General features: G+C 35.7%; 1 long non-coding RNA gene across 2 annotated transcripts; it reads right to left on the reverse strand.

Moving 5' to 3' along the window:
• Window positions 1-18,304: 18,304 nt before the first annotated feature.
• Window positions 18,305-21,412, reverse strand: LOC113332625. 2 transcript variants are annotated; one of them, XR_003351623.1, is made up of 6 exons: window positions 20,917-21,412; window positions 20,101-20,202; window positions 19,863-19,925; window positions 19,588-19,671; window positions 19,151-19,271; window positions 18,305-19,056 (listed from the first exon to the last, which is right to left on the reverse strand). It is a non-coding gene; the product is annotated as an uncharacterized LOC113332625 (long non-coding RNA). The 2 variants fall into 2 exon arrangements; XR_003351622.1 differs by having other exon boundaries at window positions 18,305-19,271.
• Between the last annotated feature and the right edge of the window lie 4,313 nt (window positions 21,413-25,725).

Raw genomic sequence — 25,725 nt, forward strand, 5'->3', positions numbered from 1 at the left:
TCAGCTTTTGCCATTGTGTCTAATGTCTCATTGGAAGAAGAGTGGTCAACACAAGATGAGACAGTCTTCCTACCTCGGGATTCGGAAGAATCAACTAAGGAATAATCCTTTGAGGTACTTCCGAGGCACTTGACATAGTTGGAAGCTTTAGGAGGAATTTTGATATGCGTAAGAGATTCTGTCCTCAGACTCAGATTGCTACAAACACAGACTTATAAGGTCTTAAACGTATTTTCCTTCTCTGATACTGATTGAAAAAGCGGGGGTCTAACAACACCACCCAATATTTCGCTTAGCAATCTGTATGGACTAACTCCGAAACACTTTCTAGAGAATCTGTTAGAGCATGGCTCGGTTGAACCCACCAAGTGTTGGTATGTCAAGTTTGGTTGTCATATTTTAGTGAATCAAAACTCATGTTAAGATTCGCTTGATTATGTACTAGAGGTAAACTTCGTATAGGTTAGCTTGAAAGTATTAGGATATGAGACATTACAAGTATTGCGAAGACTTGAAGATGTGAAGAAGCAATGAGCTACAACGACAACAATCATCCACTTGAGGTTAGTGATATTTGACTTGAACTGTTTCATTCCATAACGTATCTTTCAAGTCGTGCATATTGAAAACATAACTGCGAAGAATATATGAACTCTAGATAGACATATTATTAAGGAATACAATACGAGGTTTATTGCTTAACCATTAAACTTTGTAGATAATACATCGCCATAATCATTTGAATGCTATTGTGATTATGTATGGGTATGAGGTGAGTATTTCATCCTAGGGAACAATGTTTACATGTCTTCTAATGAAGTAAGTTCATAAACTTGTTTGTGGACCGAAAAGGAAATTTCCAGGTCTTATTGGTTTTGTTATTAATTGCATATCTTATGAACAACCAATATGTGTGATAGAGTATAACCGCTCACAACTTGTTGTGTTCTTGGTAGAACTGTTCACAAAGGGCTGACTTATGTATTGGTATAACTTTTATTAGTAAAACCAATCTTAAGTAATCACCTGTGGTATGATCGGATTTTGTATGTCTGACCTTGTAAGGGAAAGGGAATCGATCCTTATAAGGGAAAGGGACCCGATCCTAGTAAGGGAAAGGGACCAATCCTAGTAAGAGAAAGGGAACCGATCCTAGTAAGCGGTGGAGTACATCAAAGGGAACCGATCCTTGTATGGGGTTCAACAAGGTTTATAGCAGAAAGGGAACCGATCCTATGGACATGTGCAACACATATAAGTTAGATACCATATATATGTGGGGAACCGATCCCAGTACCTAGTCAACCTAACTTTTGGGAAGATAGTGTGACTATGCGTAGTACTCAATGGAGGTAGAACCAAAACTTGTTTTGGTAGAACCGTAAACCCATGATTGTAATTGAATGTTGGTTTGATCAATCACATAGTTCTTGAAAGTCAGATGAACCAATTCAAAACTTGTTTGGAAGTGTGGAAAATCGGTTTCAAGGTTGTAAGTGTGAAAGAGAACTTACAAAGTTAAGATGTCGACAAACTTTGAACACGTGTTGTGAATGTTTATTTCTATAATTGTTCAAAGATATTCCTTAACGGCTAAGGTAAGAGAATCCCAGGATCGAAACATAAGTAAGTTAAGAATATTTTAATTAAGGTTATTAATTTCACTTTGTATGGAAATTACAGAATTAGTAATGTGCATTTACTAATTATATTTTCCGAGAGATTTCGATCGTTATTTTTGGACAGAGCATTTCTAGGAATTATGGAAACCGAACTTGTGCTTTAATGAATATCTTGAGAATATTTTCAGTTTTGAAAATTCCTTGGTGTCCAAACTTCCTTGTCTATAAATACACGAAGTTTGCCTTTCTAACAAACTAATCCTTCGTAACAACAGACTTCCTCTTTTGTCTTTGTTACTGGTGTAGCCGCCTATCGGAGAGGAGAGTAATCTGATTAGGTGAAATCTATTACGGCCGCTCAATTTAAAGTCTTCTTTGGGATTGAGAAGCTCTAGCGCGACCCGTTGGTGGGAAACTAGATAATTGCGGTTTATCTTTGTTTTCGATTGATTTGATTGACTAACGATGGTTGAAATCTGATTGCACCTAGTTTGTTTATTCTTGAGAATCTTCCCTTCTAATATAATATTCACTCAAACTAGTTCAGAGTTTCGACATGGATCTTTAGACTGTTGTTAATTCTAAAGACGATCTTGTGATAATCCTTTGTTAACAGACTCCTTTCTGTGCGTGATTGATCACAAGAGATTCAAGTGATTGTGTGCAGGTTTTTATTGAACATTTAAGAATATTTGAAGACAAAGAAGATATTGAAGATCTGACTTAGGTTTTTAATCTTTAGTGTGAAAAATACTTGTTTCGGTAAAAGAGGATCCAATTAATAATCGATTTATCCTTGTGGTAGATTGGATTGATTAATTGAATAGATCGATATCAATACGTTTTCTTATGATTAAAGCTATTGATTGGCTTAATCTTAAACGATTACCTTAGGGTGATTGAACATAAGATAGATCTAAGGATCCGACAAAGGAGTTTATGTTAAGATAAACGGAAAAGCCTTTGTCTGACTCATATCACTTGGTAAACGGGGGTCTAACAACACCACCCAATATTTCGCTTAGCAATCTGTATGGAAAAACTCCAATATACATATTATGAGAATCAACTAGACAGTCAGACTCAATCAATAAAAAGATATATCAAAGAGTTTATATCTCAATCTCTCGATTTGATTTCTACTCAAGCTAAAATCAATAGCAAGTCTTTATCAAAGAGAGATAACTTGGACGGTACCAAAGAACAATGTCCAAGGATCAATCAACTACAATCAACAACCAAAAGTTGGATTAGAGAAGTTGATGATCTTAACGCACAACCTGTATTATTTCAATAATATAAAACATAATGCGGAAAACAAATAACACAGACACCAGAAGTTTTGTTAACGAGGAAACCGCAAATGCAGAAAAACCCCGGGACTTAGTCCAGATTGAATACACACTGTATTAAGACGCTACATACACTGGCCTACTCCAAGCTAACTTCATACTGGACTATAGTTGAACCTCAATCAGTCTCCCACTAATCCAAGGTACAGTTGTACTCCCTACGCCTCTGATCCCAGCAGAATACTGCGCACTTAATTCCCTTAGCTGATTTCACCCACAACTAAGAGTTTCTACGACCCAAAATCTCAGGCTTTGACAATAAACAAATCTGTCTCACACAGACAAATCTATCAAAGGATCAATTTGTCTCCCACAGAAAAACCCTAAAGTTTTTTGTTCCGTCTTTTGATAATAATCAAGGTGAACAGGAACCAATTGATAATCAAGGATCAATCTGTCTCCCACAGAAAAACCCTAAAGTTTTTTGTTCCGTCTCACACAGACAAATCTACTGCAAACTAACTTCAGACTGATCTATAGTTGAACCCCTACCAATCTCCCACTGATACAAGGTACAGTTGTACTCCTACGCCTATGATCCCAGCAGGACACTGCATACTTGATTCCCTTAGCTGATCTCACCCACAACTAAGAGTTGCTGCAACCCAAAATCACAGACTTGATAATAAACGAATCTGTCTCACACAGAAAAGTCCATCAAAAGGATAAATCTGTCTCCCACAGATAAACCCTAGGTTTTGTTCTGTCTTTAGATATAAAATCAAGGTAAAAGGAACCAATTGATAATCCGGTCTTATATTCCCGAAGAACAGCCTAGATTAATCAGTCACCTCTCTACACTCCTTCCTGACTACACAAGCGGATTATCGAGGAATCACAAACAGTGAGACAAAGATGTTTGTGACTTCTTTATCTTGCATATCGGAGAACTCTCACGATCTCAATCCAATCACAGATTGTGCTCGTACGATAGAAGATGCAAGATCAGATCACACAACTACGATAAAAGTAGTATCGGTCTGGCTTCACAATCCCAATGAAGTCTTTAAGTCGTTAACCCGAGTTTAGAGAAGAAACTCAAGAGTTAATGGAGATCGACTCTAGAGAGCGCACTAGTATCACATAGACGTGTGGGGATTAAGTTTTTCTCTAGCTAGATGTCTCCTATATATATCCTTTCAAATCAGGATTTTGCCTTAGGTACAAAGCAAACTCTATCCACCGTTAGATGAAAACCTGATTTAGCTTCAAGCCAATATCTCTCAACCGTTAGATCGAAAGACATAGCTTGTCACACACACTTGGGTATACGTTTACTGGTTTTGAGAAAACCATGCCCAAACGAGTACACGTATGTTGGTTCAACATGATAACCCAAAAGGTCAACCATATGAGCATCTCATATTAATCATGTTCTTCTTCACCATAACTATTTCAATTGACTCAAATGAACTAGTTAAGAGTTGTTCAATTGCTATGAGATCTTATGTAACTACACAAGACACAAAATTGAAACAAAGATGATTCGATTCGATTAGAATTGGCTCATGAACATTATAGCCACGGTTTGCATAAAGCATTCCTTAATAATTAATGTTTCATGTTCAGAGCACATCTTTAGATCATAACCTCTTAAGCTCACAAACAAGTTCGCGGACTTAAGTTAATCGGTTGACTTTTCCAAACTCAGCAGAAATTCTCGGGTCGAGAACTTCCGCCAGTTCGCGGACTGGGTTCGCGGTCTTAGCACACAAACGATTTTTGGAAATCCCAGCAGAAATTCTCGGTCGAGAACTTCCGTCAGTTCGCGGACTTGGCAAGCCAATTCCATGATCCTACCGATTTTTCTTGACCAACAAAGTTCGAAAACTTCGGTTCAAGGAATACATGGTTATATAATGTGAACTCTCATTTCAATCATTGAAACATTCTCAGAGGGCGATATTCAGTCGTGAAGAACAACATACCTTTCTCGTCAGAGCAATTTCCAAAGTGATTGAAACTTTCATGACTTTCGTCACTAGGTGAAGATAAACCTGATCAAAGCGAAACGCTTTACCAACACATGATTTCGAGTAAAAGATAAGCAATGAATACTCAGCTCCAAATATCAAGTGTATATGATCTAGTCTACATAGCATACGACTTTTGTCTCATAAGAAGTAGGAGAAGAATAGATAGACTTTCGAGTGATAGATAAGTTCAAGTCTTCACATACCTTTTTGTTGATGAAGTTCCAAGGTTCCTTGGTGTAGATCTTCGTCGTTGTCGTTGAAGCACCATGAAGTCCTTGAGCTCAACTAAACTTTTCCTATCCTAGTCCGAGACTTAGCTAGTAAGCTAGAAATCAAGACTTTATAGTTTTGATCACTAACATTGACAAACATGCTTGATATAGCAACGCATGCGAGGTTGACCGAGCTATGCTCTAACATTAATACCCAACAGATTTGTTTTTCCTTTACTGTTTGGAATACGAACCAAAGGAATTGTTCCAAGTACTGACTTATTCACAAGTCGGAGGCGTGGGAATACAGACGGAACTAAGTGAACTATAGGGTTAGTTACTTGGTCTCAACTATACGAAGTTAGGTGTAATTTTGTGTAGCGGCTTAATCCTGAGAGTATTCAATTCTGGACTAGGTCCCGGGGTTTTTCTGCATTTCTGGTTTCCTCGTTAATAAAATCTTGCTATGTCATTTACTTTTATTTTCCGAATTATAATTGTTTTATTATAATTAAAGTAAATCACACAAACTTTAACTCCTATTTACTTGATACGCAATCCTATTGTGTTTGGTTAAGTCCGAACCTTTGTATCATGTAAACATACTTCGTTGTTGTATTGTCTCGATCTTGTATCCATAGACTATCATACAAAGTGTGAACCGATCAGTTGCATTGTCTCGACTCAGTCCATAGACAATCACTTTCGGAGAAAGGACTTATAGGTAGGAAAAGTTTTAGCTTGAGGTATATTTGGGTACCCTCGCCTTTTCAATTGGTATCAGAGAAGGCAAACACGAAAAGATCTAACAATCTGTGTTTGGTGCGATCCAACTTATAAGAATGAACTTGAGTTCTGAATCGACTTCAATTAACGTGCCGCCAAGATTTGACGGAAAAAAACTATATGTGCTGGAAATTTGCTATAAGATCTTTTCTTCAATCACGAGACTTTAATATTTGGCTATTAGTCGTCGATGGTTATACTCTTCCAAAGAGAGAAAATTCAGAAACTGAGTTTAAACGCTTAGCAGAGTTTTCGAACGAAGAAAAGGCACTTGCAAAGCAGAATTCAGATGGTTTGAATGCTATTATTCATGATGTAAGTCGCGACCTACAACATCATGTGTCAACATGTCAAACTTCGAAAGAAGCTTGGGATAATCTTCAGATCGTATTCGAAGGAAATTTTTCAGAGAAAGAAACTTTAAACCCTCACTTCCGAGTGGGAAACCCTTCGAATGGATGACAACGACACTTTTGAGGAGTTTCAAATTAAACTCTCTGAGATAATTAATGCTTCTTTCTCGTTAGGAAAGACTATTTCTGAAAAAGATATAGTATGCAAGATTCTCAAATCGTTGCCATCTAGATATGATTCCAAGAAGCATGCAATCATAGAAACAAACGATCCACGAAGCACACTCGTTGGTAAGTTAAAGATCTTTGATCAAGAATCACAGTCTATTCAAAGTAAAGGAATTGCTTTCAAAGCAAAAGTTCCAAAAGCTCCAATGGAAAGGAATAGACAATTGGATGATTCAATTGAAGAGATTGCAGAAAATTCTGATGATGAGATTGAACAATCTTTGTCATTAATTACTAGACAGTTTCGAGATCTCTTAAAGAAGAGAAAAAAGAGATTCGTTAAAGATACTTATCGATCTTTTCGACCGCATGATCGAGTTCCTGTCAAAAAGGATCAGGAAGAAGATGATGAATATCATCCGCAGTGCTTCAAGTTTAAAGGGTTTGGTCATATTTCTAAAGACGGTCCCAATCTTAAGAAATACACTGGAAGCAAGGCATTGGCTGTAACTCTAGATGAGTCATCTGATTCATTCAACTCTGAAGAAGAGGAAACAGCTGATGTTGCATTAGTTGTCAATCTCATTCCTTCCCCCACCACTAGTGATTTACCCATTTTAAGAATGGACATGTCTTCCGATGTTATTAAATCATCTAATGGTGAAGGGAGAAATAAGACAAGATGCAAAAACTGTCTTAAAAACAGAATTGCTAAAAGTTGCTTCTGCAATTTCAGTCTATCTCAAGATATTTTGTTGGTTCGAAGTAATAGAAATAGATCTTTTCATATTATACTAGATCAAGAACACTCTGGTTGTTCAAAATTCCATAATGAGAGAAAATCTCATACTAATGCCACTTGATCATTAGAATTCTTTCCTCATCTTGTGTGCCAAATTTTTGAGTAAGGAAGAAGGAAAAACCAAGGCACTTGTGTGTAGATTATGGAAATATCTAGTATTTGAAGATATTTGATATATTCGTATTTTTAGGAATATCATATTTTCGGAAGTATGAAAAATATAAAAAGATTCTTCTCCTTCTTTGATCATTCCTTGTCTGAACTATGGGTCTGGATCAAATGGTTTCTCTAGAGAAGATGCAAGATCAGAAAAATCATCTTAAAATTAATTCCGGATTATCTCTTAACATTAAGGGTAAAATCAGAAAGGGAGATTGGCTTAGCAAGAAGGAAAGAAAGAATACTCTGAAGAAAGATCAGTGTATTGAGGCATTGACACACTTTTTTGTTCAATCGAAGATAGAATTACATGCTCTTGCAGAATCCTTCACGAAAATTTCTCATCTGCAAGAGATTCTGGTCAAGCAACAAGGCTTTCTACTTGAAGAAATTCAAAAGTTGAAAAGTAGTAATGCACCTTCATTCAGTTCTGACATGAAGGACTAGGTTGCAAGGAAAAATAGACATCAATTTTTGATTTCTTTTATTGATTGTATTGGTCTATTATGAATAAAACTGTTATGAATAAAATTATTTGTTTGAGTAATTTTTCTTGTGATAGTTTTTGGTTTACATAGCATGTGCTTAATTGCTTTTACCTTATTGCTATGTATGTTTATGGGATGTTTGAGTTCGGTTTTACTACCTTAATATTCGATCTCATATATTGTGAACCCTCATGGTTTGGATGACTTTTTGATTTAGCGGGATTAAATTCTATCCCTAGTAGGTAGGTTTTATCAAAGGATTATGAAGGGTTCTGTTAGAAACAATATGTGAAAAAGTCATAATATGTTGAATCGGTTTTGGTTTAGCATGAAAGCATATGTGTTCCGACGGTTTTCAACTTTTGCTTGCAATTATCAAAACCGGTTTTCAACCTTTCTTTGGTAAAGGTTGAGGTGGGTTGTTATTATTTTGTTCACGCATAAGGATGACAACGTGGTGATATTTCTATATCAATTCTCCCTGGACGAAGATGCAATCATATTGGAGAAGTGGATGCGAAATTTGAGGTAACAATCTTGTTAGTTAATTATTTTCCTGTTTAAGAAAAGCCTGAGTTTATATTATATATATTTGTTGCTTTTGCTTAACAAAATTTAGGTTCAATTGATATTTATTCCATGATGTGTGTGTAGATGTGTGTTTCAATTGGTTCTTGTTAAGAAAAACTATTGTTATCTTGCTTTATTGTGTGATATCAATTTTTTAGGCTTACAAAAGTTTCGGTACAATTGATGTGTGTGTGATTCAATTGGTTCCAGTTAAGAAAAACTATTGTTATCTTGCTTTTGTATGGTATAAATCATTTAGGCTTACAAAATTACGGTGCAATTGCGGTGCTTATAATGTCTATGTTGTTTCAATTTCTTCCGGTTGAGGTGAATAACTATGCAAGTTGATTTATTTTGGTTTGTATGAATTATTTATGGCTTAACGAAATAATATGTGTACGGGATGAGTTTTTGAGTCCAATTCGATTCCGGATAAGAAACTAAGTTAATTATGATCTTATTTAGGCTTATCGAAATAGGTTTCGGTTATTCAAGTCTAATTGAATGCCTAAACAAGAAATGCTATTTAACTAACCTAGTACTTGTCTTGTTTAAAATTGAAAGATCTAAGTTTATGGATAATTAGAACCTGATGAGAAAAATAGAGTCTATTCTTTATTTTGGTCTTATCGAATTAAGCGGTTGTTTTTGAACAATCGGTTTAGAAAAGGAACTAATATGCTTAGTTGTTTTTGGTTTGCTAAACTAAATTGGAAAAATTGTTTCGGACAATTGTTTCCTTGGTAACATATCAAAATAAGACTACTTGTAGTTTCGGTTTTATATTGGTTATCAGAACATGATGTGTGGAACCCTCGTGTCTAACTCTACAGGTTTGCAAGTCTATTATGAGATTTGTAAGATTATTTTCGTGTTGTCCTTTATTTTTTCGTTTCTTTGTCATTTTTGTGACAAAAAGGGGGAGAAATATATGGAGTAAACAGGTGATGCTGGCATTGATATTTTATATTGATTGGAATCGCTAGGGAAAAGAACATTGGTACTTGAACGTTTTTATCTAACGAAAGAGTGAAAGCACATACTAAGGGGAAGTAACATGTCATATGAGTGATATAAAAAAGACGTGCGGATTGAATATCTACCTATATTCCTTAGGGGGAGTATTAGCTTTGTTATTATAATGTCAACATCGGCATTTTCAAGGATTGAATGTAAGCAGTTTCACTGTGTTGTTGAATCGGGAATCAAGCGGATTGTAATGAATTATTGTAATTTGTTTATCCATATGATGTAAGAGTTTTGTCACTAAAATTGAAAAAGGGGGAGATTGTTAAGTTTGGTTCAACCCACCAAGCATTGGTATGTCAAGTTTGGTTGTCATATTTTAGTGAATCAAAACTCATGTTAAGAGTCGCTTGATTATGTACTAGAGTTAAACTTCATATAGGTTAGCTTGAAAGTATTAGGATATGAGACATTACAAGTATTGCGAAGAATTGAAGATGTGAAGAAGAAAGGAGCTACAACGACAACAATCATCCTTCCACTTGAGGTTAGTGATATTTGACCTGAACTGTTTTATTCCCTAACGTATCTTTCAAGTCGTGCATATTGAAAACATAACTGCGAAGCATGTATGAACTCTAGATAGACATAGTATTAAGGAATACAATACGAGGTTTATTGCTTAACTATTAAGCTTTGTAGATAGGACATCGCCATAATCATTTGAATGCTATTGTGATTATGTATGGGTATGAAGTGAGGATTTCATCCTAGGGAACAATATTTACATGTGTTCTAAGGAAGTAAGTTCATAAACTTGTTTGTGGACCGAAAAGGAAATTGCCAGGTGTTATTGGTTTTGTTATTCATATCATATCTTATGAACAACCAATATGTGTGATAGAGTATAACCGCTCACAACTTGTTGTGTTCTTGGTAGAACTGTTCACAAAGGCCTGACTTATGTATCGGTATAACTTTTATTAGTAAAACCAATCTTAAGTAATCACCTGCGGTATGATCGGATTTCGTATGTCTGACCTTGTAAGGGAAAGGGAATCGATCCTTGTAAGGTAAAGGAAACCGATCCTAGTGAGGGAAAGGGAACCGATCCTAGTAAGGGAAAGGGAAACGATCCTAGTAAGGGGTGCAGTACATCAAAGGGAACCGATCCTTGTATGGGGTGCAACAAGGTTTATAGCAGAAAGGGGAACCGATCCTATGGACATATGCAACACATATAAGTTAGATACCATATATATGTGGGGAACCGATCCTAGTACCTAGTCAACCGAACTTTTGGGAAGCTAATGTGACTATGTGTAGTACTCACATGGAGGTAGAACCGACACTTGTTTTGTTAGAACCATAAACCCATGATTGTGATTGAATGTTGGTTTGATCAATCACATAGTTCTTGAAAGTCATATGAACCAATTCTAAACTTGTTTGGAAGTGTGGCAAATCGGGTTCAAGGTTGTAAGTGTGAAAGAGAACTTACAAAGTTAAGATGTCGACAAACTTTGAAAACGTGTTGTGAATGTTTATTTCTATAATTGTTCAAAGATATTCCTTAACGGATAAGGGAAGAGAATCCCAGGATCGAAACAAAAGTAAGTTAAGAATCTTTTAATTAAGGTTATTAATATCACTTTGTATGGAAATTACAGAATTAGTAATGTGTATTTACTAATTATATTTTCCGAGAGATTTCGATCGTTATTTTTGGACAGAGCATTTCCAGGAATTATGGAAACCGAATTTGTGCTTTAATGAATATCTTGAGAATATTTTCAGTTTTGGAAATTCCTTGGTGTCCAAACTTCCTTGTCTATAAATACACGAAGTTTTCCTTTCTAGCAAACTAATCCTTCGTAACAACAGACTTCCTATTTTGTCTTTGTTACTGGTGTAGCCTCCTATCGGAGAAGAGAGTAATCTAATTAGGTGAAATCTCTTACGGTCGCTCAGTTTAAAGTCTTCTTTGGGATTGAGAATCTCTAGCGCGACCCGTTGGTGGGAAACTAGATAATTGCGGTTTATCTTTGTTTTCGATTGATTTGATTGACTAACGGTGGTTGAAATCTGATTGCACCTAGTTTGTTTATTCTTGAGAATCTTCTCTTCTGATATAAGATTCACTCAAACTAGTTCAGAGTTTCGACAGGGATCTTTAGACTGTTGTTAGTTCTAAAGACGATCTTGTTATTATCCATTGTTAACAGACTCCGTTCTGTACGTGATTGATCACAAGAGATTCAAGTGATTGTGAGCAGGTTTTTATTGAAGATTTAAGAAGATTTGAAGACAAAGAAGATATTGAAGATATGACTTGGGTTTTTAATCTTTGGTGTGCACAATACTTGTTTCGGTAAAAGAGGATCCAATTAATAATCGGTTTATCCTTGTGGTAGATTGGATTGATTAATTGAGTAGATCGGCATCAATACGTTTCCTTGTGATTAAAGGTATTGATTGGCTTAATTTTAAACGATTACCTTAGGGTGATTGAACATAAGATAGATCTAAGGACCCAGCGAAGAAGTTTATGTTAAGATAAACGGAAGAGCCTTTGTCTGACTCATATCACTTGGTTGAATAAAGTTAATACCAAACAGATTTGTTGTTCCTTTACTGTTTGGAATACGAACCAAAGGAATTGTTCCAAGTACGTGACTTATTCACAAGTCGGAGGCGTGGGAATACAGACGGCACTAAGTGAATTATAGGTTTAGTTACTTGGTCTCAACTATACGAAGTTAGGTGTAATTTTGTGTAGCGGCTTAATCCTGAGAGTATTAAATTCTGGACTAGGTCCCGGGGTTTTTCTGCATTTGCGGTTTCCTCGTTAACAAAATCTTGTTGTATCATTTACTTTTATTTTCCGTATTATAATTTTTTTATTATAATTAAAGTAAATCACACAAACGTTAACTCCTATTTACTTGATAAGCAATCCTATTGTGTTTGGTTAAGTCTGAACCTTTATATCAAGTAAACATACTTCATTGTTGTATTGTCTCGATCTTGTATCCATAGACAATCACACGAAGTGTGAAGCGATTAGTTGCATTGTCTAGACTCAGTCCATAGACAATCACTTTCGGAGAAAGGACTTATAAGTAGGAAATTTTATTGCTTGAGTTATATTTGGGTACCCTCGCCTTTTCAGAATCAACTAGACAGTCAGACTCAATCTAGGTAAAATTATCTCAGGGAGTTAATATCTCTCTCTTGTTTTGATTTACTCAAGTTAATAGAAATCAGCGAGTCTTTAATCAAACACCAGGAATAACTTGGACGGTACCAAAGACCAATGTCCAAGGATCAATCAATGACAATCGACAACCAAAGGTTGGATTATACTAATTGATGATCTAAACGCACAACATGTATTATTTCAATTATAAAGATAAAACAATATAATGCGGAATCTGAAATAATACAGACACCAGAAATTTTGTTAACGAGGAAACCGCAAGTGCAGAAAAACCCGGGACCTAGTCCAGATTGAATACACGCTGTATTAAGACGCTACATACACTAGCCTACTCCAAGCTAACTTCAGACTGGACTATAGTTGAACCTCAATCAATCTCCCACTAATCCAAGGTACAGTTGTACTCCCTACGCCTCTGATCCCAGCAGGATACTGCGTACTTAATTCCCTTAGATGATCTCACCTACAACTAAGAGTTTCTACGACCCAAAATCTCAGGCTTTGACAATAAAAAAATCTGTCTCACACAGACAAATCTATCAAAGGATCAATATGTCTCCCACAGAAAAACCCTAAAGTTTTTTGTTCCGTTTTTTGATAATAATCAAGGTGAACATGAACCAATTGATAATCAGGTCTTATATTCCCGAAGAACGTCCTAGATTAATCAATCACCTCACAACAATCTTAATCGTATGGTAGCGAAACAAGATGTTGCTGAATCACAAACAATGAGACGAAGATTTTTGTGATTACTTTTTATATCTTGCCTATCGGAGATATCAATCCCAAGCCAATCAATATGATTGTACTCGTACGATAGAAGATGCAAGATCATATCACACAACTACGATAAAAGTAGTATCGGTCTGGCTTCACAATCCCAATGAAGTCTTTAAGTCGTTTAACCTAGTTTTAGAAGAAGAATGCCAAAGGTTAAAGAAGAACCGACTCTAGCACGCAAACTAGTATCACACGTGAGGTGTGGGGATTAGTTTTGCAGAGTTGCTATATGTCCCCTTATATAGTCTTTCAAATCAGGGTTTTGCCTTGGTAAAAAAGCAATCAATATCCACCGCTAGAAGAAAACCTGATTTAGATTCAAGCTAATATTTCTCAACCGTTAGATCGAAAACTTAGCTTGTTATACACAAATGAAATGCACGCTTCTAGGTTTGTTAACCGTACCCAAACATGTACATTGTTGGTTCAACAATATTCAACCAAAAGGTTAGCCATATGAGCATTTCATATCAACCATGTTCTTCTGGGAAAGCGGGGGTCTAACAACACCACCCAATATTTCTCTTAGCAATCTGTATGGACTAACTCCGAAACACTTTCTAGAGAATCAACTAGACAGTCAGACTCAATCTAGGTAAAAGTATCTCAAGGAGTTAATATCTCTCTCTTGTTTTAATTTACTCAAGCTAATAGAAATCAACGAGTCTTTAATCAAACACAAGGAATAACTTGGACGGTACCACAGACCAATGTCCAATGATCAATCAATGCTAATCAACAACCAAAGATTGGATTATACTAATTGATGATCTAAACGCACAACCTGTATTATTTCAATTATAAAGGTAAATTAATATTATGCGGAAACTGAAATAACATAGACACCAGAAATTTTGTTAACGAGGAAACCGCAAATGCAGAAAAACCCCAGGACCTAGTCCATATTGAATACACACTGTATTAAGCCGCTACAGACACTAGCCTACTCCAAGCTAACTTCGGGCTGGACTATAGTTGAACCTCAATCAGTCTCCCACTGATCCAAGGTATAGTTGTACTCCCTACGCCTCTGATCCCAGCAGGATACTGCGCACTTGATTCCCTTAGCTGATCTCACCCACAACTAAGAGTTTCTACGACCCAAAATCGCAGGCTTTAACAATAAACAAATTTGTCTCACACAGACAAGTCTATCAAAGGATCAATCTGTCTCCCACAGAAAAACCGTAAAGTTTTTTGTTCCGTCTTTTGATAATAATCAAGGTGAACAGGAACCAATTAATAATTAGGACTTATATTCCCGAAGAACATCCTAGATTAATCAATCACCTCACAACAATCTTAGTCGTATGGTAGCGAAACAAGATGTTGCGGAATCACAAACAATGAGACGAAGATGTTTGTGATTACTTTTATATCTTGCCTATCGGAGATATCAATCTCAATCCAATCAATATGATTGTACTCGTACGATAGAAGATGCAAGATCAGATCACACAACTACGATAAAAGTAGTATCGGTCTGGCTTCACAATCCCAATGAAGTCTTCAAGTCGTTTAACCTGGTTTTAGAAGAAGAAAACCAAAGGTTAAAGGAGAACCAACTCTAGCACGCAAACTAGTAGCACGCGTAAGGTATTGGGATTTGTTTTGCAGAGTTGCTAGATGTCCCCTTATATAGTCTTTCAAATCAGGGTTTTTCCTTAGTACCAAAGCAATCAATATCCACCGTTAGATGAAAACCTGATTTAGATTCAAGCTAATTTTCTCAACCGTTAGATCGAAAACTTATCATGTTATACACAAATGAAATGCACACTTCTAGGTTTGTTAATTGTACCCAAACGTGTACATTGTTGGTTCAACAATAGTCAACCAAAAGGTTAGCCATATGAGCATTTCATATCAACCATGTTCTTCTTCACCCTAACTAGTTCAAATGACTCAGTTGAACTAGTTAGAGAGTTGTTCAACTGCAAGGAAATATATGTAACTACACAAGACACAATTGAAGCAAAGATGATTTGATTCACTCGAATCGGTTCATGATCTTTTATACCCACGGTTTGAAAATAGCATTCCTTAGATTTTTTAAGTTTAAGTTCAGATATCATTTTTCGATATATAACCTTCTCAAGTTCGCACCCTAGGTTCGCGGACTTAAGCAACCGGGCAGAGTGTACAAATCCAGCAAAAAATCTCGGCAAAGACTTTCCGCCGATTCGTGGACTGGGTTCGCGGACTAGTACACACGCAAGTAGTTTTTCAACTCCAGCAGAATTTCTCGTGATGAGAAGTTCGGCAGTTCGCGGACTTGGCAACAAGCCATTCTTCCGGTTTCTCTTGATCAACAAAGTTCGCAAACTTTGGTTCAAGGAATAGGCCTTATACATAAATGTATTTCCACAACAATGTTTATGTCCACCATTGGTTATGTAATCTAAACTCTCATTCCAATCATTGAAACATTCTTAGAGCATGTTATACAGTTGCTACACCATTTCTCATCAAAGCAATTTTCAAAGTGATTGAAACATATCATGACTTTCGTCACTAGGTAAAGATAAACTTGGTCGAAGCGAAAAGCTTACCAACACATATTTCGAGATATAGATAGGAGCGGTATACTCGGCTCGAAATACCAAATGTGTATAAACATAGTCTATATATATAGCATACAAATTTTTGTCTCAAAGAGTAGGAGATAGAATAGATAGACTTTTGAGTGACAGATAAGTTCAAGTTTCCACAAACCTTTTTATCGAGAAGTTTCACCGGTTCCTTGAGTAGATCTTCGTCTTGTATGATGAATCGCCATGGAGTGATTGAGCTCAACTACACTTACTATCCTAGTCCGAGACTTAGCTATAGTAGACTAGAAATCAAGACTTATAGTTTTGATCACTAACATTGACAAACATGCTTGAGATAGCAACGCATGCGAGTTCGACCGAGCAGTGATCTAACAATCTCCCCCTTTGTCAATTTTAATGACAAAACTATCAATACATATGGAATACAAGAAAGATAATGAAACTTTAGTACCTCATATTCCACATGTCTAATCTTCAGCATTCCTCAATATCTTCGTCACTTCCAAGTACTCCAATGATCCCAAAGGTTGTAAGTTTAGCACCATCGTTGTTGAAGATCCGTAGCTATAACAATGAGAAAGCATCTGTCTCGATCATTGTTATACAGTGTCATTGTATTATTACACAGTGTCAAAGTCCAATTGTATCACAACTTCAACAATAATACTATGGTGATATGTATCACTCCCCCTTAGTCAATACTCCATCTCACATGGAAACCACTCCCCCTTACACAATGATCCGAAAACCATATGTATTTGTAGTGTGAACGACATATTAATTCTCCCCATTTTTGTCAATAAAATTGGCAAAGGTATAAGAACGGGATCATAATGAAATTTCCGTAAGAGACATTTCATGACTGAGAGAAAAAAACACACATCATCTAATTTGGATGCAATCATATAGCCGCAGCTAACATCATTCATCAAGGAGTTTAAAGATACAAGATAACCCCTCTAAAATTGCACAGCCGCACACCCCTCAAGATATGACCATTAAGCACAAGTTCAAAAGAACTCTCCCCCATTTGATATCATTCCCGAAAGAACAACAACGAGCGACCTTAATTTCAAGAGAAAAGATGGATTTTTATTGGACACCAAAACCATATGAATGATTTTTTTTATCCAAAAACTCAATCAAATCAATCATAAGTAAACCCATGATTAATTTAATCGGTAAACATAATCAAATTAAACACAAAAGGTGATCAATTTAATTGATTGTGCTCAACATAAGTAAACTTATGGAGCAACGACTAAGTTAACCATCACTAGTACAAAATGACCCTTTAGCCACGCCAAATTGGCGTGTCCATAGGGTTTTAGACACGCCATTTTGGTTTGGACTTGGCGTGGTTTCTGCTAGCGTGGTTTTAGGTATGATGGTGTGTCTTAATGTTATTATATAGCCACGCCTACCTTGCGTGTCTATTGTTGCATGAAATAGACACGCCAAAACCCATAGGCGTTGCTATAGAGTGTCCCACAAACTTAAGTACTGATACCCTATAGACACTCAATTTATTGTTTTAGCGTGGCTATTGGTAGCCTATAGACACATAATTTTCTTTTTGGCGTGGCCATTGTCTCTTTATAGACACACAAGTTTTTTTTGGCGTGGCCATTGCTTATCCTATGGACACGCAATTGTTTTTTGGCATGGATATTGGTTATCTTATAGACACGCAAAAAAAAATGGTGTGGCTATTGGTTACCTATAGACACACTAAGTTTTTTTTGGCGTGGTCATTGGTTACCCTATGGACACGCAATTGTTTTTTGGCGTGGCTACAGGTTATCCTAATTTGTTTTTGGCGTGGTAATTGATTCTTTAATGACATGCAGTTTGTTTTTTGGCATGGCCATTGGCCTTTTATAGACACGCAGAATCTGATTTTTGCGTGGCCATATGTGATGTTTAGACATATTTGATGCAATCTTGTATAGACACGCAGAATCTGATTTTTGCGTGGCCATATGTGATGTTTAGACATATTTGATGCAATCTTGTACCGTCCATGTGTTCTAGGTTTGGTATAATACGATGGAACTTGGACTGTGTTCTAAATTTGGTATAATACGATGGAACTTGGACTGTTCATATTTGAGGCATCTATCATCGTTCACATATGTTAATTTGGACCGATAATTTTAACCGAACACGTTGATGAAATCTCAGTTGTTGAATTGGATACATCTTCCACCATCCACGTGGCATTATCTCAAGCCCTTAATTCAAAATAAGAATTTTCTTTTCAAATTTGATATATTTACAAAAAATGGCAAATTTATTTACCCAAAATTAACAGAAATTTTATTCCAAATAAGACCTTGTCAAATGTTACAAAACAAATTGACTCCTGCACTGCACATGCACAGAAACCAAGACAATATTTTTTTCGAATAATACTAACATTAACTACACCAAAAATCTAGAAAACATGACAGAGACGACTATAACAGCAATAGTTAACTATGGTGATTTGAACACTAGATAGCATAGCATACATCTTCAGAATGATGGTAGTCCGCTTAACACTAGACTTAGAAGCATTGATAGAGTTGGTGATAGCTTCAGTCCCCTTTGAAGTAAACTGCAGTTCCAGCACGTTAACCCATAGTGCGGCCACAAGAAGAGCCTTGACTTCAGCATGTTAAGCATCTCATGCTGTGCTTGGGATTGTTTTGGCACCCCAGAAGTTTCCTGCATTATCAAGAAGAACTATACCAATTCTAATAGTACGATTTGACTCTATATAAGAAGTATCAAAATAAATGAGGTGGATTCTGGTTAGAGAGAGAAGAGTTCTTGGCTGAGCAATACTATTAGGGTGATGTTCTTGGGTTAGTTCAGACTGGACAGACTACTGACGCTGAATAAACTTTAAGGTCCTAACAGTGGTATTTGAGTGAAGATTACGAACCTTGACATGAGACAACAATGACAAATCAAACACATCGGGAAAACCATCACCTTTGTAATAAGCCTTGAATGGAGCAAGTGCAGGAGCACAAAGTTTAGTCTTGTGAAGAATCAAACTATAAAACAGATATTCATACATAAAATCAAATCAACGACTTTGGAACATGATTGTATCCAGTTAAGTTTTCAGAAGAGAGAAGCATCAGTTACCTGTACGAATCACAGCCAAAATGCTCCAGCATATATCTTACCAAATTGTTGCAACAACCAGCATGAGTCCTTCATTCAGAAAGAGACAAATGCAAACGCTCATCAACAAGATGAACTCATCCTGCAAACAAAGAAGGAAATAGAATACAAGGCTTGAGGAAATTGAGATAAGGAACAAGAAGGGGGCTGCTGGAGAAAAGGTTCTGGAGCACGAAAATTATTGCTCCAGCATGAGTCCTACATGCTTATTCTATTGTTCATGAGTATACATCTGTTTACCAGGAAGTAAAAGATATCTTTAAAATTACCAGAAATCAGTTACAAGTATTACTAATATAGACGTTTATTTTCCATGTACAGAGTATTGAATTTGTAATTTACTATATATAGATTATAAGCTTAGGTTCGCATGAGAAAAAGATGAAAATGATAATCACCTTAATTTCTTTTATATTAGCAGGCAATCCGGCAACACTTGGCAGTCATGACGTAAATGAGGTACCATCAGTTCGTTCAAACCTCTACACCCGAAACGAAACAAATAAAATCATCTAATTAAGGTTATAACAATGATTGTTCACATTTACTGATACTATTACCAGACACAGACAGTAGCAAATCAAATACAAAACGGCAATCACTAGGTATGCATAAGACCAGTTATATTACATCTTTTAAGAAAAAGAATTGATAAATGCTAAAAGAAACTCACCTGAACGAGTTGAACAATATGAGAAATTGCCAAATGCTTAGCTGCTTTCGCACCACCCCGTCTCTGCATTGCACCAACATCATAAGGTTATAACAATGATTGTTCACATTTACTGATACTATTACCAGACACAGACAGTAGCAAATCAAATACAAAATGGCAATCACTAGGTATGCATAAGACCAGTTATATTACATCTTTTAAGAAAAAGAATTGATAAATGCTAAAAGAAACTCACCTCAACGAGTTGAACAATATGAGAAATTGCCAAATGCTTAGCTGCTTTCGCAACACCCCGTCTCTGCATTGCACCAACATCATAAGCTATATCTGTCTCCATCTGCAATACATTCACGCAAAATTAACTGTTTTAGACGCAAATCACTGAATCCGAAAACCAGATAACACACCAATAATATCATCTCAAAGAGAAAAAAAACAACTAGGGTTGCATCCAAAATTGGGTTTTTCTCACCAAAACTTTTGATTTGGAAAGTAAAAACATACCCACATACACTTAAACATAACCTAGGAAACTAATCAAGACAACAACAAACCTAATATTCACAAGTAGACCTGAATTTCAATTACTTCTAAAACACCAAAGTCATCAGCAATCACCGGATAAAAATTCCAACCTAACTCAGATCGAATCACAAGCCAAAATAAAAACAAAGATCGAATAAAATATTTGTAAATGGACAAAAGAATAATCAAAAACCTGTAACGAATAAAATTACCATAACCAACCCCCTTAACTCAAAATGGTCAGTTAAGATGAGGGTTTTATGATTTGATAGAAACCTGAGGTGGTGGCGGTTCTTGTGACTGATTTCTTATATCCCGATCTAAATCTGCTCTTCTAAAATACTATTTCTAACTGTTGCGAAAAATCAATCGAAAATCAGATTTTGAAAAGTAGAAAAAATAAACAGTAACCAAAAAATCAAAATTATTTAACTGTACTCTTAATTACCCAGAACTTTACCCTGTAAATAATCAATCCCGGGAATAACTGGAATTGAAATTTATAAAACACGAAGTTATACATCACCTTGTTCGTAGAATTGAATAATCGAAGCCCTAACAATTTCGATTCTCAATGAAGATCGACCGATCCCCAAATCAATGCTGAACTTTGTCGATTTACGCTGAATAATGAAAATTCGGAAACGCAATGACTTCCAAATTGAACGCAATACAGACTCAATCAAACCAAATCTGGTGATGTAAGGAAAAAAATAAGAGAAAAAAAATCGATAATAAGACTTATATCATTTGGGTTTCAAATCTAGTTCCACGTTATAAACCCTGAACAAACAAAGAAAAACTTCCATGATCCAGAAGCAGCGGAAATGGATTTTAGGTTTTCCTAACTTCCATAAAGAACGGGTGACGGAGGATACAGAGAGAGTTAGGTGAGGAATAGATCATCTGATTCCGGTGCTAATGACAGTGAGGAGGCGGAAAATCGGGGATTCTTCTGTGTTCGTTCTGGAAGTAAAGGTGGTGAGCTAGGTTTTTCGTTTACTCCAGAGAGGTGAGGTTTGGAGATCATGGGGAAATAGAAGTAGGAATTACCAATGGGTACTATTATCGTGGTTCTAGTTAATGGCGGGTCCACCCATTAGGAGTCCATTAATCGGTGGTCCATTTCTATAACAAATTAAAATTTTGGACCCAAAGTTTTATCCACTGGTCCAACCACACGTGTGACATTTTTTAAAATACCGAAAACAACCTTGATATACATCAATAACAGAACCAAATCCTAAATCATTTGTTTCATTTTCTCTCTCGGTTAGGAAAGCTCTTGCGATTGGCGATGAAGATTCAAGGTTTTTGATCGATTTGATCAGATTCTGCAAGCAAGATTTTATTCCCTAAATTTACTCCTCTTTATCTCCTTCGATTGATCCTTTCTAACACCCCAAAAAAATGGTGAGATTTTTAATTTTTCTTTAGGGTTTAACATTTTCAGTCTTCTTCATTAATCGAGTTTTTTATTTGTTGTAATAGTTTGTTTTCGTAGGTTCTTGCTGAAATTTGGGTGATTATTGTGTTAGATCTATTAGTTACAGTAGTACATATCTAATTTTGAATGTTTGATTGTTGATCTATTAATTGGTTTGCATTTCTGATGATCTGTTTGGTTTGGTAATGGAATTTGTTTATTGAGCAGTTCATGTGTTCATTAGAGAACGAAAATTGTTTAGATTATTCAGTAATTGGTGTGGATTGGGTTTATTCAAGGATGATTTTTGTAGTTATAAACATATAAAAGCTTATCAGGGATGTTATATGTTGATGTACATAATGAATAGAGGCCTGTTTTTTCCTTAAAAGGAACTGAATGAATTGAGTGTATATTTGATGTATTGTCGAGAAATTGAGTACATCTTCTATAGACTGGATTTTGATTATGCAGGATATTTGATGAATTGGCTGGAAATGAATTGAGTACATCTTTTATAGACTGGAAAATGAATTGACTTTATATTTATTGTAGTTTTGAAACTACAAATTGTGTATGTCTGTTATAGACTGGAAATAATGAACTAGTATCATACTGAATGCAATGTTGCTCTACTCTTTTTGGATCTTGGTGAGTATATATTTCATGTACTGAGACTTCTCACTTCTCAGTATTAAGATAATGATACAAAATCAGTGAATTAATACGTTTCTGACTATCAAAATGGTTACTTGTGCACAGGTAGCCATTGCAGATGGTCGATTAGTATCATCGAAATGTGGTTGTTAAGTAATTTTGTCAGTGTATAATCGCTGCACTTCATAAAAACAGTGTATAAACGATGTACAATGTTATTTTCTCAGGGTATAAAGGCCACACTTCAGAAAATGTCAGTCTATAAGCGCTGCACTTCAGGAAAATTCAGTGTATAAACGTTGTGTTGCGTTATTTGTCAATGCAATTTGGTGGTTTGGTAACCTTGCATTCTGAATTTGTTTTGTGTTTATTTTTTGTTACTAGATTTAATCATTTTAGTTTAACCTTGTGCATATGTTAATGCCAATGTTACCACAATCCTAAACCTCGTTTAGCTTACATTCGATAGTCACAGTGTATATACACTGCACTGCCAAAAAGACACGATGTATATATATGTTGCACTGCTGAAAAGTCGGGGTGTATATATGATGCATCGCTGAAAAAATCCCAGTGTGTATGCGCTGCACTGCAAAAAAATCTATGTATAATTGCTATATTGTGTTATTTCTCAGGTTATAAACGCTACACTCAAGAGAAAATCGTTGCATAAACGATGTACTTTGTACTTCCTAACTTTATATATGGCGAAGCTTTCATACGCAGGTACAGTGTTATTTCTCTCCAGATTTCATTACTATCAGGAGTAGTTTAAACCAATGGCTGAGTAGTGGTCCTTGTCAATGATTTAGCTGACAGTAGTGCTTCTAATCCAGAGGATTATCCTGAGTTTATTTTTTGATTTTTGGTAATTTTTGGTTTTGTTAAATTAGATCTTTGAGATCTTCGCCACAACTTCACTTAAAATTTTAATTTCTATTCCGTTTTGTTAATGGTGTTGATGGTGTTGTTCATTTTGTACTCAAAAGGTGGCGGTGCTACTAGACTTTACAAGCAGTTGATAAACAAACAAGAGATCTAAAGCAAACGTCTACAAGATATGTAAGTTTATCCTCTCTTATTGTGTAAATTACAGTACACCATGATTTAATACAGACTCATCTCTCTGCTGTGAAGACAAGTGCACCATTTGCCAAAATGAAATTTACATCAGCCTGATTTGTGTTTGTGCCGCATTATGCATAGGTGTTAGGTGGAATTAGTTATCTTTTCAAATGCTATCCCTGTTATGATAGTTAAAATCCACTGAAATATGAGTGTAGCAAATATGTACTGACACAATTGTGAAAGGAAGAATTGTTATCTTAGCATTATGCAAAGGTTTTAGATGGAATTAATTGTCTTTTCGAATGCAATCCTGTTATGATGTTTAAAATCCAATAGAAGTATGATTGTCGCTAATATGTATTGACCGTTGTGAAAGGAATAATTTCCTTTCTTTGCATTACGCATAGGTTATGTTGTCCGAACATACCAATAATGTTACTATGAAATTTTGTAGATTTGCTTGCATTCTATGAATCGGGGAATAAGAATTTTTCATAGTCAATAAATGACGTACTCCTAAAAATCAATTTCCATTTGTTCCTATTGTATCTGCCACTTGACTATTTTGTTGTCTTCCACATTATGTTAATTTAAAATGGTATCTAAAATGTATGTTAATTTTGCTGGAATTCAAGTCCATTAATGAGAGGTAAGAAATAAATTTCTTAGCTATAATATCAATTGAACTTTCTTTCTTGTATGTACGCTTTCTGAGGTTGAAGATGTTTATGATGTTGCTTGTATGGAGAGATAATCCCAGTAGCTCCTGCACAGATACTTCTACACAGATCTAAAAATGAAGTAGCAGTAGGTCAATGTGTACTAAATTCTTATTTGGCGAAGCCTTCATACACAGGTTTGTTTAGAATCTAACATAATAGAGGGAAATCATAGGGAAACTTGATATTGTTATGAGCTCATTTAGTCACTTAGATGGGGGAACTCTGGCCATAAATGGATTTTTTTTTTTGTAAAAAATTGTACATAAATCATGTACTATGGGAAAACCACAGTGCATAAATGACGTACTGTACAAAAACCACAATACATATACCATACACTCTATAAAATTCATTTTATTTTGCCGCCTTCCATGTAAGATGGAAGTATTAAAGTGTACGTATCACAGATGGATAAAAATGACCAATTATTTTGATTTATAGGTTAACATTTTCTGGTGCGTGTAATGTACCGCATGTTTGTGCTTAAGATAACCATCTTCCTCTGTTTCATTTTAGAAGGGACCTGAATGCCGATACAAGAGGAAGGATACAAGTTTAAGAAAGGATATGCCCTCTCTGTATTTGTAACATGAACAAGCTTGTTATATTTTGAGTTGAAGAGAGAAAGCAAATGTGAGACTGATCTAAGGAAATGGGATCTATGCAGATGATGGAAGCTTGTGACTCTCATACTGCATTACCAGGAGTTTGGAGTTTTTTGTGCAGACCAACTACACTTGGTGACTGACCTGTGGAGAACATTATCTTTTGTATCTTTTTTATTTTTGGTCCTCAAATGCCCAACTACACAAGTCAACTGAATGATCTCATTTATCGGTGGGAGATATAGAGAGGGAAAGGGAGAGAAAATAGGTCTTGTTAGCTTTTATATTTGAATATTAGCCAAATGTTTTGTATAGCAGTCGAAAGGGATAAACGGAAAGAAGGGGTGTCTTCTTTGCCGATTTCCCTTTAAAAAAAAATTGTTGTTTCGTTCCAAGGTCGCCCACTCTCATACAATAGTCAAGTATTGTACTGTTAAGTTATGGATTACGTTGATGATAATGTAAAAAAGAAAAAACTTTTGTTCTTTCCTTATTATTCATACCATCAACTCAAAATCCAAATTTTGAACCCAAATTTATTAAATAAGACCTACTTTTTTCAGTACATCTAATATGTACCTACAATTTTTCCAGTATAGCTAATATGTAGCTACATTTTTCAGTATAACTGTTATGTACGTACAATTTTTCTCAGTATAGCCGATATATGTACCGATAGCTTCTTTTTCTTCAGTATAGGGGATATGTGCCAATGTGTGCCTACCGTTGAAAATGTCAAAATCTACCTAATTTCTTTTTGGTGCAGTCGATATACAGTGACAGTACATCATATACGTACTGTTGGATCATATACTGTAAAATAAATTTGAGAACGCAAAAACATGATGACATGGCTA

Source organism: Papaver somniferum, unplaced genomic scaffold (genome assembly GCF_003573695.1).
Source record: "Papaver somniferum cultivar HN1 unplaced genomic scaffold, ASM357369v1 unplaced-scaffold_132, whole genome shotgun sequence".
Taxonomy (NCBI): domain Eukaryota; kingdom Viridiplantae; phylum Streptophyta; class Magnoliopsida; order Ranunculales; family Papaveraceae; genus Papaver; species Papaver somniferum.